An 18,760-nucleotide genomic window follows, 5' to 3' on the forward strand; every position below is an offset into this window, starting at 1 on the left:
AATAATCACCATTTCTGTCGATGCATTTTTGTAGACGCTGTGGCAGTTTTTGTATGCCCATGTCATACAATCTCGCCTCCATGCTGTTCATAAAGTTATGAACCTCTTCTTTCACCTCGTCGTCGGAGCTGAATCGCTTTCCGGCCAAATGTTCTTTTAACTTAGGGAACAGGCGATAGTCACTGGACGCCAAGTCAGGACTATAGGGTGGGTGGGTGATTATGTTCCACTGAAACTGTTGCAGGAGAGCAACGGCTTGCCGAGCGATGTGTGGGCGAGCATTGTCATGGAGAATGTGTACGCTCTTGCTCAACATTCCTCTTCTCCGGTTCAGAATTGCCCGTTTTGAGTTTTTTTTCAGAGTCTCACAGTACCTGTCAGTGTTAATTGTGGTCCCAGTGGGCATAAAGTCGACCTACAATGCCCCTTTCCGATCCCAAAAAACGGTTGTCATGACTTTACCGGCAGACTGAGTTTGTTTGAATTTCCGCGGCTTTGGCGAAGAAGGATGCCGCCACTGGCATGATTGTTGCTTGGTCTCAGGTGTAAAGTGGTATGCCCAGGGTTCGTCACCCGTGACAGAAAGTTGGCCTGTTCGGCTGCACGGCGGTGAAGAAATGCCTGGGAAGCATGCGTGGCACCCATCTTGCGCACAACTTCCCGGTAGTTGTGAGCGGTGCTTCGGGAAACTTCAGGAACCAACGTGCAGAAATCACCCAGGGTGATCCGCCAATCTTCAAGCATGCTTTGTTCAACCTTCAACACTGTCTTCTCAGAAATTGACGCTCTTCCGCTGTTTTGTTCGTCGTGAATTTCGGGCTGCAAACACTCTGCACCACTTACGAACATTTTTGACCTCCATGCACGACTCACCATACACTTCCGTCAATTGGCGAAGGATTTCAATCGGCGCAGTGCCCTTTGCGTTCAGATACCGAATAACTGCGCGCAATTCGCACTTGGCGGTAACATTCAACGGGAGCTCCATTCTCAACGGCTGCCAAGCCAAGACTGAGCGCCTCAATGTGCGGCGTGCGCATGTTTACACACAGCGCGTGAAGCACTCTTCATAACAGTGTGACAAACTGCCACACAAATAGAGTTCTCTACTTATAAAAAAATAGGAGACCTTCTTTTTGGGATTACACTCGTATATAAAAAACGGCAATTTTAGAGTCTTGTGCTTTTCCCACCCACCCTTCCAGCACCCCTCCTCCCATCCCACCCACCCACCCACTCGTACAGGATAAATTGCTGCGGTCGCCCATATTCCCATATCAAAAAGCAAAATACTACCAGGAGGCACTCAATTCCATCAAGTCACCGCCGGTCTGTCTCCCTGCAGTCTATATACGAGGGGCGTTCAGCAAGTAGTGCAACACTTTTTTTTCTGAAAGCAGTTTGTTTTTCTTCAGAACCCAGTACACCATATTATTTCCCACTATTTGGTTACAAAACCCTCTTTTTTTAAAAATAATCTTTGTACAGTGGGACGGCGTTACGTCCACCTTACTGGGAGGGCCTCTATGCCCGCATGGTACCACTCTACTGATCATTGTCGGAGCCAACGTCTTACTGCATCAAACCCTCCACATCATCTACGTACTGCTTCCCGCGGAGTGCATCCTTCATTAGGCCCAAGAGATTGAAGTCCGAAGGTGCAAAATCCGAACTAAGGGTGGATGAGGAAGAACATTCCTATGAAGCTTCGTGAGCTGCTCTGGCTGCTCAGATTTATGTGAGGCCTTGCGTTGTCATGGAGAAGAGGAAGTTGGTTTGCATTTTCGTGGCGACGAACACGCTGAAATCGTTTCTTCAGTTTCCAACATTGCAGGAGCTGTGTGCGGCTGTCTGGCATGCGGGAGTTAGGACAAGTTGGCGCGACCTTGTTGCGACGATGACAAGACACCTCGACTAAAGACTCACCGTGCTTTTGTTTACTGCCAGCTCCCCATAGACTTTCTGCACACGCCCATGAATGTGTGCGATGCTGTTGTCTTCCGCCAAAAGAAACTTAGTGACAGCTCCTGCTTGGAAGGCATCTTCGTTACAGGCGCCATTTTGAAGGTTACGTATAGCGCAGCCACTTATCGGAACTTCATGGAACTATAGAGACTGGAGCGGAAATAATCCACTGTATCCAACTACAAATTTTGCCTTTTTTCAACCGAAATTGGCCAAGAAAAAGAAACCACAACATTGCATTGCTTATGCAACGCCCCTCGTACTTAACAAGGGCAGCACGCCATCTCGAATCGTTATAACTGTTTTTTAAAATGCAGAGAGATATTTGCTACCACTAATGGAGGTGATAACAGCTGTAAAGTTATGCAATTATGCTCCATCGATTTTTAAAAGTAAACAACTTATAAAGACCACACAAGTACAGGTCGCTGAGGAAACAATACTATCTAACAAAAAATTACGAGCAGCAGAATCACAAGTCTCATAAGCGAGGTATTATTTTGGCAAAAGACTAAACATTTGTCTTAAACACTATACAGTAACACTTGAAGTTCATAACGAGCCATATAAGCCAAATAAAAGTTCCTGTTTTGTCGTATGCTATTTCCGTATTCGTGATCGAAGTGCAAATGTGAAGTTTCAGGGAAGTGATACAAATAGAGAGGAATGATGAAAAGATATGCAGTACGCACATCTGGCAACGGTATCGTGTGGACATGCTACATCATTTTCAGTGGATCCGCACTGCAGCAGTCCGATTTCAAAAGCCACGGTGATCTCATTATCCAGGTTTGCTGTGATTCTGAAGCAAGATGCACACATATGCAGAACATTACTACAGGAGAAGGTTGTTTCAAGTTCCTGAACACAATTTTTAGAACCACTCGAAAATCAAACCTCTTACATTAAGACTTTTAACTTTGTTTTTGGACAGTTTTGTCCTTGAACAGAAATAATTTTTTCTTCCTTTTTACCCAGATATGTTTCGCTGAAGGTGCACCATTATCAGTGGGTTTCTCATTTGGTTTCTATGAAATAACAATAAAAATTGCTTTTTTCTGACTGTGCTTGTGTTATTTCAATTTTTAATAAAGTAGCCACAAATATGAAAACTCGCTTTTTTTAATACCTTATTAACATATGCTGTGGCTTATGTAGATCTGTAGTTTGCGTAATAGATGTTTTTTCTTTCATAGTTTGTCATCTGCATCCATAGAGAATTTCATATAGGAAATTTACTTACATTGAAAATTTGGTTTTGAAATGTTAGACGTTGTAGTTTACATTATTTTAGTCTAAGTATGGGTAAAGGTATACGCATACTCAATATTACGCATAGACTAAAATAACGTAAACCACAACAGTCTAACATTTGCAAAAGTAGTTATCGATGTAAATAAGTTTGCTATGTTCAGTTCTGTGGTCCCAGATTACGAACTGTGGAAGAAAAATAACTGTAATGCAAAGTGCAGAAAACTACAGAAACCACAGTATGCGTTAAGAAGGTATAAAAAAATCCTTTTTGTTATTTGTGAATGCTTAAAAACTGAAATTATATAATGTACAGGCAGTAAGAGGCAATTTTTCTTGTTGTTTGATAAAATGCAAATAAGAAAACCACTGATTTTGCTGAACTCCAGCGAAACATGTGTGGATAAAAAAAGAGGATAAAATTGTGTTTGCTCGAGTCGTACCCTATCCAAAAACAAACTTTTTTTGTGAGTAAACACGACAAAAGAATGAGCTTCAGCTTCGAGATGAGTATTAGGACTTAGTTTGATTAACCTCGCGGATCCAATGACATTTGATAAAAAGAAAAAGACTGCGAAACTTTTAAAAAGAGTAGTAAGTTTGTACAGGTTCATGACATTTGCTTGGACGGAGTTATTGGTAGCTCACTGCCTACAGTAGGATGGAATCTTACTCGAGCGCAGATAATATACACTTCCTGCCTTATCTTTCACCACAATTAACGTTCTTATATCCAAACACGAAAGAAACATCAAACTAACAAAATCTGAAATTTTATTCCAATTCATTGTGCGCGGTGGTACAGGAACCTTCTATTGTAATCAATATTGAAAGATAGCCCTAGGTTGCAGAATGCTCTTTATTAGCTCAAAAACGGCGCGTTTCACCCGGGTAGGGCGTCTTCAGGATATCTCGTGCTATGTGTGTCATCAGTCACAGCAGCACAGTGTTAAGACCACGCTCATTAACTACATAATGTGAGCGCGCAGATCGGCCACCGACAATTTGTTCGGGGCCTTGTTTACAGTTGATGAGCGTGGTATTCAAAAAATGGCTCTCAGCACTATAGGACTTAACATCTGAGGTCATCAGTCCCCCAGAACTTAGAACTACTTAAACCTAACTAACCTAAGGACATCACACACACTCCATGCCCGAGGCAAGATTCGAACCTGCGACCGTAGCAGTCGCGCGGTTCCGGACTGAAGCGCCTAGAACCGCTCGGTCACCACGGCCGGCAGCTTGGTGTTATTCTGCGCTGTCATGACTAATGAGCCACATCGCATGAGATTACCTGATGATGCACTACCTGGTGAAAGGCGTCGTTTTTGACCCAACAAAGAGCATTCTGCAATATAGAACGGACTTTTAAATTTAAACAATATCTTTATTCGGTTTGTAGTTTCCGCTTTACCAACCGTAAGCAGAAAAAGTAATTTAGTGAACGAACAACGCGCACTTACTTGGCTTTTCCTTTATTTACATGTTCAAGTGGAATATTCTGTCTCCAACAGCATCTTTTGAGAGGAAATCAGAGAACGACCTCTTTCGGAGCACAAGAAAGATTGACCTCTTTAAATCTGCATCTTTTGAGAGGAAATCAGAGAACGACCTCCTTCGGAGCACAAGAAAGATTGACCTCTTTAAATCTGTACTTGCAATTGACTATCACTAGTGTGTGACGCCTAGAGTTTCGAAGTCCCGTAATGCTCATCTTTTACTGGAGCACCTGCCCAGAACGCACGCCTGACCGTAACTCAAGCGCAGCCGGTGCCTACGTACTCGCGCGGCCTTCCTTGGACAGGTGCGCATAACGAAACAAGATAATCTTACCTTCAGACGAGATTGGTAGAAAAAAAGGATGCGTCCCGTTGCCCCTTCTCTTCCCCTGTTTCAGAACTGATTTTACTGGCCGGTGGGGAAACCCGCGGCTAGCCTTGGGCGGGCAGTGAACCTGTCTTCCTAGCGCCAGGGGTGACCAACCCACCCATCCTTCACGCTGCCTCGCCAGGGCTTTCGTTTTCTTTCTCGTGGTTCCGCTCCACAGCACTTTCCACTACATGACTCATTTCATGGTGTAATCGCTGGGCAGTCGGGCAGCAACGGAAGACACTTGCGGTTTCATTCTCTATCGGTAGATACGTCGTGTAGTAACGTGAACAGGGCGAGGAAGTTTTCCATCCTGTCTTGATTTCTTCCGTAGTACTTACCTCCAGGAAACTAGAATCAATTAAGGTTAACGACCGTAACACAATTCTGCGAAGGTCGTCGTTGATTTGTTTTATTAGTTTAACTGCATAGGTTTACTTCGTGTGTGGAGAAACTGCACGACTGTAATTGTGTTCGTATATAGTAATTACATGCTTATCTTTTGAAATATTTTCTCATGACCAGCCGGTTCTTCTCGTTATCATGTGTAGAGATCAGGATACTATTCCTAGATATAATTATTCGCGCTTGAAGATCGAAAATTCGTGAGAGATGAAATGGTTCAAATGGCTCTGAGCACTATGGACTTAACATCTGAGGTCATCAGTTCCCTAGAACTTAGAACTACTTAAACCTAACTAATCTAAGGACATCAAACACGTCCATGCCCGAGGCAGGATGCGACCGTAGCGGTCGCGCGGTTACAGACTGAAGTGAGAGATGACTTATAATCCAGTGACGATGTAGTCAAAGTTAGACAACACTTGTGGACAGTCTTTACATTCAATACACAGTGTGAGCATAAAGTCTTCTTCACAACAGAAATCTATTTCTAAGTAACTGTGCTAGATACAGCTATGTGGTTTGTTGCAAATAGTAGCCCAACTCGTTAACTTTTTATCTGAATATGATTGAACTTTATGTTGTACCTCAGTTACAGGACTTTCAACAATGGGTAGCATTCGCTTGTTTTTGGATGAAACCTCTCCGGACTAAAAAAAAGTGAAATGCCCAGGAGGCCCCACTCGGGGAAGTTCGGCCGTTGAGTTGCAAGTCTTATTTCAGGTGACGCCGAATTGGGCGACTTGCGTGTCGGTGATGATGAAATGACGACGAGGACAGTACAACACCCAGTCCACGTACGGAGAAAATCTCGAACCCTGGCCCACTGCGTGGTAGGCAAACGCTTTATCACTCAGCTGAGCAGGCGGTTTTTTCCGGACGAATGGGTGGGTAGAGACAGTCCAACATCATGGGCACCAAGTTCACCAGCCATGACCTGTCTTCACGGTTTTTGGGGCATTACATTGAGGATGACGTGTTCAGTTCACCAGTGCTATTGTGCAAAATCTCTTGAGGAACAAATATGAAATACGGTAGAGGATAGTGACGCAAGAGAAGTTGGCAAAAACATGCAGAGAACTTGATTATCGCCTAGGCGCTCTACGGGCAATAAACGGATCACATGTGTGGAATTGTGTACACAAAAAAAAGTTTGACAAAAAAATAGTTTGAAAAAGTTTCGTCCAAATTTATGGTTTATAAGAGATAGGAGTGGGAGCTCCAGATGGCAAAGCGGAAAGAAAATCCAACAGCCTTTTTGGCGCTGATCGGCCGACTGATGAGCCTTTTATGTTTCGGAAGTTTCCAGGCAGTATTCATCCTTTGGATACGCAACTCTTGTCTTTATTCCCGTGTTTGCAGTCAAATTATAGCATATAGGTTCCGCCTTTATGCAAGTAAACCGAGAAGGAACGAACACGCAACACACACACAAAACCTTACACAGCACACATCAACACACACACGCACATAAAAAAAAAACCAAAATGTCACATACCAACCTACAGTAACAAAATTGTCCACAGAACAGGCAATATATTGAAGAAACGGGGACTTCAAATAGGATACAGGACAGACAACACAACACAGAAAAAACTCAGAACAGAGAAGTTACCCACAGATAAATTCAACAGAACAGGAATATATGAACTCACATGCAACACTTGCTAATCAGTATACTAGGGATGAATGAAAAGCAATGCCTCCACCTTCATTAATTGGGTTTGGATGGGAATATTTTAAACAAACGCAGAAATAATCCTTCGAATGTGATCTTTAATTAACAATATTCACTTTTCCACATAATCACCAGCCAATTGGATACATTTCTGCCAACGATGAACAAGTTTTCTGAAACCGGCATAGAAGAAGTCGAAATTTTGTTTCTGAAACCACAGTCTCACAAGTTCTCTCAACGTCTTCATTTTTTTCTGGAGCGAGTCTTTGTGTCGATATTCCATAGACTGACGTTTCGTCTCCGGGTTGTAATGGTGTACCCACGTTTCGTCTGTCACAATTGAATGGAGAAAGGCGTCACCTTCATTCTCATAACGCGGGAGAAGTTCCTGGCAAATTTCAAGTCTGTGCGCTTTTGTTTCCGGAGTCAGCATCCGGGGTACCCATCGTGCACAGATCTTCCTGTAGCCAAGCAAAGCAATAATGTGACCCACACGTTCTTGTGAAATGCCGATTGTGCTTGCAATTTCTCTCTGAGTGATACGATGATCATCCTGAATCAATGTCAACTTTTTTCCTGTGAAACTCGGTGGTTGCTGTCACACGACGTCCAACTCTTTTTTTGTCACCAGTCAGATGTTCCCGTCACAACATCTTTAAACTTACTCGCTCAACGACGCACAGTACTCACATCAACACAATCACCATAAACTGCTTTCATTCTCTGATGAATCTCTTTGGGGTAACATCTTCTGCTGTCAAGAATTGCTCGTTGCTTAAATCGCATTGAGCGGCCGTCTGCTCAGGGTTCCATACTTTACACTGTAACAACACAACCGTTCAATGATAAGGCTGCCTGTCAACTGGAGCTGTAGAGAAGATGCTACGGAACAATCCAGTACATGCCGTATACCAATGCTGCAACTGTTGAAGAGTTGCTAAGCTGGGGGCATTACTTTTCAGTCAGCACTCGTATATAGGACAAACATGCAGCAACTTTAAAACAAGAGACTCAGAACACTCATAGCCCAAAAAAGTAACAGCACCCATATCACATAAGCGGACCACCTAATAGCCCCTATCTACCACCCAACTACAGTAACAACAGATTTAAAAATACTGAAATCCAGCCACAGACTGACAATAGAAGAGAACTTCATCATACAGGAGGCAATAAATGAAAACATTAGACTCTGTAAAGGCACGTTATTTAACACATTAAAGGAATTATACAGAAAAGGCAACATAAACACACGTAGAAAGAGAAAAGTAAACAAAATTCAAATTCGGCACCGAACACTCTTGGGAACAAATGAACGCCGTCGGGGTTAGGAAACACCACAACATATTGCTCACCACATTTTTCGAAGTGAAAAGGCGTTTATAAAATACGAAATTACATGAAGTACATTAATATGTGTGTGCAGTGCCCTCAGAACGCAAAAGAAAAAGGATCAGTCAGAGAAAAACGTGAATAATAACAAATATATACGCAAAACAATTTGCCACGACAAAATCACGTTAAATTAAAAACATTGCAATGGAACCTGTAATTAACGTAATTTAATGACCAGTGAACTTTTGAGAGCTGGCTGACGGCGGACCCAACAAAATACGACGGGAGAATATTTACTGAAAAAGCAATACTTCACTTCGAAAGCATTCAGCAATTTATATTCCTGAACACGAAATTATTTGAATTCCTTCGAGGTGAAAAATATTAAATGTAAGGTGAGCAAAAAAGTCTCCTTGTTAATGAAACTGTATTTCTAAGAACTGTGCTGGATACTGCCGTGCTGTTTGTTGCAAATGATAGCTTAGCTAACAAGGGGACCGCACCTATTCGCCATCGCCGATTTTGTCCAAATTCATGGTATATGGGGCCAGAAATGAAGGTGAAAGGAACAGGAGCTCCGCGTGGCCAAGCGTTTAGGAAAAAAATAGCATTCATGGCGGGGGTCAGGCGAGGCAAGATGCCCGAGGCAGGATTCGAACCTCCGACCGTAGCAGTCGCGGCGAGGCAAGAGACATTTATGTTAGCACAGATACCATGTAGCGGTTGGTACAGTGGAAGGAATACAGAGCGGTAGTCCGAAGGCAGTGGGGTCGAGTTCCTAAGCGGAATCTTCTTTTCTTACTTTTCTATTCAATTTTTACGTTACTTGGCCGCGCGGGATTAGCCGAGCGGCCTGAGGCGCTGCAGCAGTGGACTGTGCGGCTGGTCCCGGCGGAGGTGTGTGTGTTAGCCCTTAGGATAATTTAGGTTAAGTAGTGTGTAAGCTTACGGACTGATCACCTTAGCAGTTAAGTCCCATAAGATTTCACACACATTTTTTTACGTTACTTACACTGCAAATAAAGTAAATAATTCTCAGTGTGTTGTATTTATTAATATTGTCGTAAAAAGCATGAGAAAAGCAAAAGAAATTTGGGATTGCAAATAAATTTCCAGGAAGGCATGGTAAAGCTTACACGAGAATTTCTTATACAAATTAGATGCCTTTATATCTTACACTTGATTAATTACACGTGCAGGATGATATTCTCCGTAAAACAAGGGAAGCAGTAATTTTCTCTGCATCTTTATAGTTACATGGTTGTTTTAAACTTTCTACATAAAAACTATGCTCCCACTGTATTCTCACAACGTTCTCGAAAAATTAATATTAATCCGTAGCCGTAGCTATCGTTGTCCCCAACGGCCGATTTAACATGCACTGGGGATCTAGTTGCGTGCAGCTGTGGAAGGCTGCTCCAAGTCAAAATGAAACTAAAGGAATACGAAGTCCTGTCCACATTAATTACAACACTTTCTGTGGAAAGTTATCTGCAGAGTTCTCATGGACGCCCTAAGTACTTTCTTCGAAACTTACCTGCAGTACCAAACTTACCTTCGCCTTTCCTTTTCATGCCTTTTCATTGAGCATTATTTCCGTTTATTTGCAGTATAAGTAACGTAAAAATTGAAAATAAAAAAAAAATCTCGCATAGTAATCGAACCCACGACTGCCTAGAAATTATAAGATACAAGTACCGCCTTTATGTAAAAATAGTTTTTTTCTTCTTACCCAAACATCTTTCGGCACCTCTGTGCCATCATCAGTGGGTTTTGTTTATTTAAAACTGTAACAAGTGAACATATTTTAGGTTGTAACTGATCTTACAAATAGAGGCCTATAAAAAGCTTTCGGAGGACAATCTGTATGGTGTCCTGCACGGATAGCTTGTCATTTGCAAACTAAACAGTGTAAATGTGGATTTCATCGGCGAGCCAACACATCCCTTAATTAAAAAAAAAAAAAAAAAAAAAAAATACGTGGTTTTGCCGTGGCAAAATGTTTTGCTTATATATTTGTTATTACTCACGTTTTCTTCTGACTGATCCTTCTTCTTTGGCGTTCTGAGGGCTCTGCACACACACATGAATATACTTCGTGTAATTTCGTTTTTTATAAACGCCTTTTCACTTCGCAAATTGTGGTGAGCACTATGTTGTGTTTCCTAACCCCGACGGCGTTCATTTGTTCCCGAGAGTGTCTGGTGCCGAATTTGAATTTTGTTTGCTTTTTGTCTCTCTTTCGACGTGTGTGCGTGCGTGTGTGTGTGTGTGTGTGTGTGTGTGTGTGTGTGTGTAAGCTCCTTTAGCTGTTTGTTTTGCCTTTTCTGTAAAGTTCCTATAACGTGTTAAATAATGTGTCCTTACAGAGTGTAGTGCTTTCATTTAAAACTTGTTTGCCTTCTGCTATTGCCTTCTGTATGAGGAAGTTCTATTGTCAGTTTGTGATATAGGCTGTGGCTGGATTTCAGTATTTTTAAATCTGTTGTTATTGTAGTTGGGTGGTAGTTATGGGCTATTAGGTGATCCGCTTATGTTCTATGGGTGCAGTTACTTAATTTCATTAAGAACTGACATATTGTCAAATGGAAGCATGCTACCTTATAAATGTTTACACAGCGATTAATTACAATATCACATATTTAGCACAATACTATTTCCACTTTCGGAGCGGAAAGGCCGTTGTTCGATCCCGAATACCTTTCAGATTTTTTCTGAGGTGGGAGGTCTGGAACGGGATCGACTCAGCCTCGCGAGACCAGATGAGGAGCTGCGTAAATAAAGAAGCAGCGGCATCACCAAGATTAATCTACTGACAGTAATAGCTGGAGGGACTGGCTAGAAGCTGATCACATGTCCGCACGCCCCTCGTACCTGCAGTACGCCAGCCGGTATAGGTCTAAGCCGTAATCCGTGAGTAGTGTTTTCGTTTACTAATACATTAGTTGGCCGGCGAAAAGGCCGTCAGGATCTAGTGTGCATCCGGTTAAGAGGATAGTTAAAAATAGATTATTCATACTGTAAAAGTGGCCGAATCTCCAACATTATCGCTAAAGATTACCGGATACTTTGCATATTTCCAGCATGCTGTATGTTATGGGACAGCCAGAGTTGTGAATAAAATAGGTGTTTACACAGTGAACAGTGGGACCAGACATACAAGGTCTGTTCAGAAAATTCCGGAACATTCGTAATCGATGGTGTGTTGGAGTGAAAAGCAGTTGACATCCCTCCACACGTCTGCGTGTAGTGTGTAACTCGGAAGTTTCATTGCTGTGTGTCTGTTATTGCTCGGTGCTGTTAGAGTAGAACGTTGTGGCGCACAGTTGACGAATTTCGAGATAGCGGGTTAGAGAAGCAGCGCGAGTGCATTAAACTTCGCGGGAAGCTCAAGAAAACCTTTACAGAGACACGCCAACGCCAAATGATGCAGGGAGCCTACGACGATGAGTGTTTAAGCCGTACTCGGTGTTACGAATGGTTCATACGGTTTAACAAAGACCGTATGGAAGTTAAAAATGACCCTCGTTCTGGACGTCCTTCGACTTCTACAGACGACGCTCATGTCAGTAACGTCAACGAAATTGTGGGTGCCAATCGAAGACCGACAGTCCGAGAGACTGCAGATGACTGTAACGTGCCAGTTGGATCATGTCACGGAATCCTGACAAAGCATCTTGGAATGCTTCGTGTTGCCTCTAAATTCGTCTCACGGCTCATGAGTCAAGACCAGAAAGACCTTCGCATGACAATCTGAGAAGATCTTTTGGATCTCGCAAACGAGAACGAGGTGTTCCTTAAGAGAATCATACCTGGTGATGACACGTCGGTCTACGATTATGATGTTGAGACCAAGGTTCAGTCTTCGCAATGGATGGGAAAAGGTTCTCCAAGGGTAGGTAAAATGTCAAAGCCATGCTGACAGTTTTCTTTGACTTTGAGGATTAGTTCATGCTGAATTCGTGCCACAGGGACAAGCTGTTAATCGATAGTACTATCGGCACGTGTTGTGACGCCTACGAGAAAATGTGCGAAGGGAACAGCCTGAAATGTGGTGAGACAATTCATGGCTTTTGCATCACAATAATACACCTGCACATTCGTCCTTGCTGGTGCATGACTGTTGCACAAGAAACGAAATCACTATGTTGCTTCATCCTCAGTACTCTCCCGACCTGATCCCTCCGGACCTTTTTTATTATTTTCAGAGTTAAAAACCCCGTTGAAACGACGAAGATTTGCAACGATAGATGAGAAAAAGGCACTACAGTCTGGAACCGCACGACCGCTACGGTCGCAGGTTCGAATCCTGCCTCGGGCATGGATGTGTGTGATGTCCTTAGGTTAGTTAGGTTTAAGTAGTTCTAAGTTCTAGGGGACTTATGACCACAGCAGTTGAGTCCCATAGTGCTCAGAGCCATTTGAACCATTGATGAGAAAAAAAAAATCGTGGACTGCTTCGCGCGATGCAACGAGACGTGCTAAGACTACTTCCGGAAGTGGAAACGGCATTGGGAGCGGTGTATCAATTCTGGAGGAGAATATTTCGAAGAAGACCATGCACAATAAGTAAACGATAAGCATAGAATCATTTTGTGGACAAAGTACCGGAATATTTTGTACAGACCTCGCATATGTATCGGCATTAAATAATGTTATTTCGTACGTACATTTAACTTTGCAGGCCTTCGTCGGGTTGAAAATGCGTATTAACCAGAAACCGGTCACGTAATGAATAATTATGTTTTATTCGTAACTCTGGTTGTCCTTTTGCATTGCAACATCAACGGATACATCATTGCTTGGCGAGGCTACCGGCAGATTGAGTGGACGCGTTGTCCAAGAGGATATAAAAGGATCATTTGCTTGGGTCGAGAGCTGTCTGGCAAAGGCAGGCAGAGATCTAGGCTCCATTGAGCTCCCCAGTTCGCAAACGGCCCCTCAAGTGACCATTTCCAACCCCTTGATTGGTTGACTATTTCTGCCGACGCGTTACCTCATCATTTACTGCAGCTAAATAGCCGTACAAGCTCAAAGTACAATTATAAAATACACGAAATTAGGAGTTTTCCATATTGTGGTTTGCGTAGTCACCTATTGACCGTGTCCTTTTTGTTCACAGCTCTGTATGGTACCGCTCGCTTTTTCGATGAAACAGTTTACATTCACACGTTGCGCATGTTTCGTGATACACTATGTGATCGAAAGTATCCGGGCACCTGGCTGAAAAAGACGTACAAGTTCATGGCGCCCTCCATCGGTAATGCTCAAATTGAATATGATGTTGGCCCACCCTTAGCCTTGACGACAGCATCCACTCTCGCAAGCATACGTTCAATCAGATGGTGGAAGGGTTTCTTGGGGAATGGTAGCCCATTCTTTACGGAGTGCTGCAAAAATGGTTCAAATGGCTCTAAGCACTATGGGACTTAACATCTGAGGTCATCAGTCTCCTAGACTTATTACTTAAACCTCACTTAAGGACATCACACACATCCATGCCCGAGGCAGGATTCGAACCTGCGACCGTAGCAGCAGCGCGGTTCCGGACTGAAACGCCTAGAACCGCTCGGCCACAGCGGCCGGCGGAGTGCTGCACTCAGGAGAGGTATCGATGTCGGTCTGTGAGGACTGGCACGAAGTCGGCGTTCCAAAGCGTCCCAAAGGTGTTCTATAGGATTCAGGTCAGGACTCTTGTGCAGGTCAGTCCATTACAAGGATGTTATTGTCGTGTAACCACTCCGTCACAGGCCGTGCTTTACAAACAGGCGCTCGATCGTGTTGAAAGATGCAATCGCCATCCCAGGACTGCAATTCAGCAGTGGGAAGCAAGAAGGTGCTTAAAACATCAATGTAGGCCTGTGCTGTAGTAGTGCCACGCAAAACAACAAGAAGAAGAACACGACCACACCATAACACCACCGCCTCCGAATTTTATTGTTGGCACTACATACGCTGGCAGATGACGTTCACCGGGCATTCGCCATACCCACACCCTGCCATCGGATCGCCACATCGTGTACCGTGATTCGCCACGCCACACAACGTTTTTTAACTGTTCAATCGTCCAATGTTTACGCTGCTTATACCAAACGAGGCGTCGTTTGGTATTACCAGCGTAATGTGTGGCTTACGAGCAGCTGCTAGACCATAAAATCCAAGTTTTCTCTCCTCCCGCCTAACTGTCATAGTACTTGCAGTGGATCCTCATGCAGTTTGGAATTCCTGTGTGATGATCTGGATATATGTTTGCCTATTACACATTACGACGCTCTACAACTGTCGGCGGTCTCTGTTAGTCAGCAGACGAGGTCGGCCTGTACGCTTTTGTGCTGTACTCGTCCCTTCATGCTTGCACTTCACCATCACATCGGAAACCGTAGACCTAGGGATGTTTAGGAGTGTGGAAATTTCGCATACAGACGTATGATACAAGTGACACCAAATCTCCTGACCACTTTCGAAGTCCGTGAGTTATGCGGAGCGCATTCTGCCCTCTCTCGATGTCTAACGACTACTGAGGTCGCTGATATGGAGTACCTGGCAGTAGGTGTCAGCACAATGCATCTAACACGAAAAAGTATGTCCGGATACTTTTGATCACATAGTGCATGATGTGTTGTTGGAAATAAGGTGATGGAAACCATGGAGTGCCGTGTCACATCTTATTTTTTTTCTTTGTCCATGTTCGGTGAATCAGAGAGCCCGTGCTATAGAATTCTGGAGGTGTGTCTTCCTTTTTTTCCTGCATTGCAGCGGTTCGGTAAATCTACTAAAGTAGATTTCCCGATCGCTGGTGTTGGGTGGCATCCATAGGTCTTTAAAGAGGAAGGATTTCCCGCTATCTGGTGTACGAATCTAGATCGTGTTGTTTTGGGCACTCCAGTCACTTTCTTTATACAGGTCGCCTTTATTCTTTCTCGTCTCGTTAGGTTTTTTGCTGTGAGATGTGGTCCCATGATTTATGTGCCATATCGGTACTGGCGAGATTTTGTCTCTGAATAGCGTCATTGCTCATCAGTTTTACCAACCATGTGAGTGGGGTTTGCCCTTCAACACGTGAACAGTGGCTCAAATGGCTCTGAGCACTATGGGACTCAACTGCTAAGGTCATTAGTCCCCTAGAACTTAGAACTAGTTAAACCTAACTAACCTAAGGACATCACAAACATCCATGCCCGAGGCAGGATTCGAACCTGCGACCGTAGCGGTCTTGCGGTTCCAGACTGCAGCGCCTTTAACCGCACGGCCACTTCGGCCGGCACGTGAACAGTACGTGGGCTGGTGTTGGCGTTCGCTCTGTATGCGGTACCAGCCCGCCCAGGTCCAGCCAGGGCTCAAAACAAAATTTACGAGTACTGCAGAACGGAAGACCAATGAAAGATTTAAATTTACTGGAACGCCTCTGTGAAAGTACAGTGTATCGCCGTGTATCGGTAACGGAAGTTGTATACAAGTCGCTGATGCGGCCACCTATAGAGTATTGGCCAAGATTTTGGTTTCTTTTGCCAAGAAGGCCTGAAAGCAGACATCTAACAAATTTCGCCTATAGAGAAAGATTATATGACAGTTCTACTGTGCATATACATGTATTCATTTTCCCTTCCCCCAATACGCAGATGGAATATGTACAAAAAAAAGGTAAACAGTGGCTTTCCAAGTGTGCATGAAAATGTGGCTTCAGTTTTCTGAGTTTCTCCTACATCACTTCCGGTGGTGGTTACTTGGAAAATGCCACAACCGAGTTACTGTCTCATTCTTAGATCCTGACCTCGTTATTGACGGGACGTTAATCCCTACTCGTCCATTCTTCCTCGCCACTGCTAACGAGATAGGTATCGATTGAGCTTACAGCTCATTATGTAATACAAAGGTCGCTGGAAAATCAGTGGTGATACAGCTGCGGATACACGGTTTATTTCGGGAGGGTGAGGGAGGTCATAGTTTGTTAGTCTAGTCTCTCCCTCCGCTCCGCTCTCTCAAATTTCACCTGTTTTTAATCCTACTGATAGTAACAGAGGCACCTACGATTACAGTAATAACAACAATAAAAGACGTAAAATGTTCGATATAATAATAATAATAATGGCTATAATGGGCTATTAATTGAAGATTACAGGCTTTAGATATTTTCTTATGCAGACGACGTAGCATTAGTGAGAGAAAGCGGACAAGATCTTGAGGAGATGTACAGAAAGGTCGCCATAAGAGCAAGTGAAGTAGCACTTCTCATCAATGAAAAAAGAACACACGTATGCATATAGACAGAACTAAATATGCACAGGAGCACGTCACAGTCAACGGAGACGAGTTCAAGTCTCTTGATTAATTCAGGCACCTGGAAAGTTGGTACAGTTCTTATAATTAAATAGCTGTTGATGTAAATGAAAACATTTATGCTGCTCCACATGTCTGTACGCCATCACATATACGTTCAAGTTTAAAGCCATATCATATTCTACGAAAATGATGATTTACGATGCCGTTATACGCCCTATTGTCCTCTGTGGTTGAAAAAACTTGAGAAGAATCTGGAACTCTGTGGGAGACGGAGATACTTGGAGAACAAAAAGAAGAATGAAATTTATGAGATTGTGAACCAACTCAGTCTTTTACAATATCAAAAGAGCAGACGGCTCCGATAGGTAGTTCACGTAATCCAGATACCAGAAACTGGATTTTCTGAGGAAGCTTTCATTGTCCACATTACAACAAATTTATTTCTTTATTTATTTCACTTATGTCATCCAAGTACATTTCAGCGTTGAATTACATTATTCCTAAACACATACTCTTGGGTAGGCCAAGAAACGGATGGGAAGACGACATAAAGAGACACGGAAGCTTTGAATTTAGTCAGCGGGGAGGAGAGAAGACAGCAAGGGACAGAATGCAGTGGAGATTCGTGGTTCACGCAACGTAGGTCCACATAATTTATCGGATCGTTTTATCCATGATGCATTCTAAGACCTTCATTGTGTGTGTGACAGAAATACTAACTTACCTTTGTTGACATGCCCCCATTGTTTGGAGGATTTCGTTTCTGTAAATAATGTGGAGTACTTGCTTGTTGTTCTGTGAGTCTCACGTTTGTCATTTCTCGCTTGAGTTAGAGGTTTCACCTTTGTTGATATTCCACTATTATTTAGCTTATTTCGTTTCTGTAAATGACGTGGAGTACTCACATGTTGCTATGTGAGTCTTGTGTCTTGTCATTTCACCCTTGAGTTAAAGCAGGGCTTCCCAACCTGTGGTCCGCGGACCCCTTAGGGGTCCGCCGGCTCTTTCTAGGGGGTCCGCTGTCACTTTTCACCAAATCGTGTAAAATAATGAGTAAAATTATTGAATAAAAATGTGAAAATAAAATTCATCACTATTTTTTTTTTTCGTGTGAAAAACGTGTACTTTTACTTCAGGTCGTATCCCCAAGCAGCCTTTGCGGTTCCTAAGTGAAAACATATACACAGTTTAATGCCGGAGAATGCGGCTTCTCTGATCGACTGTTTAGCAACAATACGGGGGTCGTTTGTGCGCTGGCTCACGGCGCTAGATGCGCTGAAACCTTTTACGCATGCGCGGAGCGAGCTTTGTCGACCAATCACAGCGCTCGCTGGCACGTATGCGACCCCAGGCATCATTAAATGTTAAACTTGCCTTGTCAGTGCACTACCTGTTTCATAAGTCGATTTTTGACCAGTTTATTACTTCTAACATGGATCGGTGGCTGAAGTCAGGATCATTGAAGAAGGCTGCAGTTTCTCCATCGCCTTCACAGCAAGGGAAGTTTCCAGTTGAAATGAGGAGGGAGGACGACCAAAGGAAGACTTTACATACATTTGAACATTTTTCTTTGGATTTCACGAAAAATCACACACACACACACACACACACACACACACACGACTGTTACGAAATATGCATGCTCCTTAGACAACAGTAGCCAAATAGTGGAAGTGAACAGACCATAAGCGACAGCTTGTCAACAGCGAATAGTTTGGACGTGACATTAAAAAAAAAATGGTTCAAATGGCTCTGAGCACTATGGGACTTAACATCTGTGGTCATCAGTCCCCTAGAACTTAGAACTACTTAAACCTAACTATCCTAAGGACATCACACACATCCATGCCTGAGGCAGGATTCGAACCTGCCACCGTAGCGGTCGCGCGGTTTCGGACTGTGCGCCTAGAACCGCTAGACCACCGCGGCCGGCGGACGTGACATTGATTGCTCTTGGAGGAAGACAGCTCCAACGTGTGA

General features: G+C 43.4%; 1 protein-coding gene across 2 annotated transcripts in view; it reads left to right on the top strand.

Moving 5' to 3' along the window:
* LOC124798705 overlaps nucleotides 1–18,760 on the top strand; it is a 478,156-nt gene that overhangs the window by 301,855 nt on the left and 157,541 nt on the right. The gene's annotated exons all lie outside the window — the stretch shown is intronic.

This window comes from Schistocerca piceifrons, chromosome 5 (assembly GCF_021461385.2).
Source record: "Schistocerca piceifrons isolate TAMUIC-IGC-003096 chromosome 5, iqSchPice1.1, whole genome shotgun sequence".
In the NCBI taxonomy this organism is placed as follows: Eukaryota; Metazoa; Arthropoda; class Insecta; order Orthoptera; family Acrididae; genus Schistocerca; species Schistocerca piceifrons.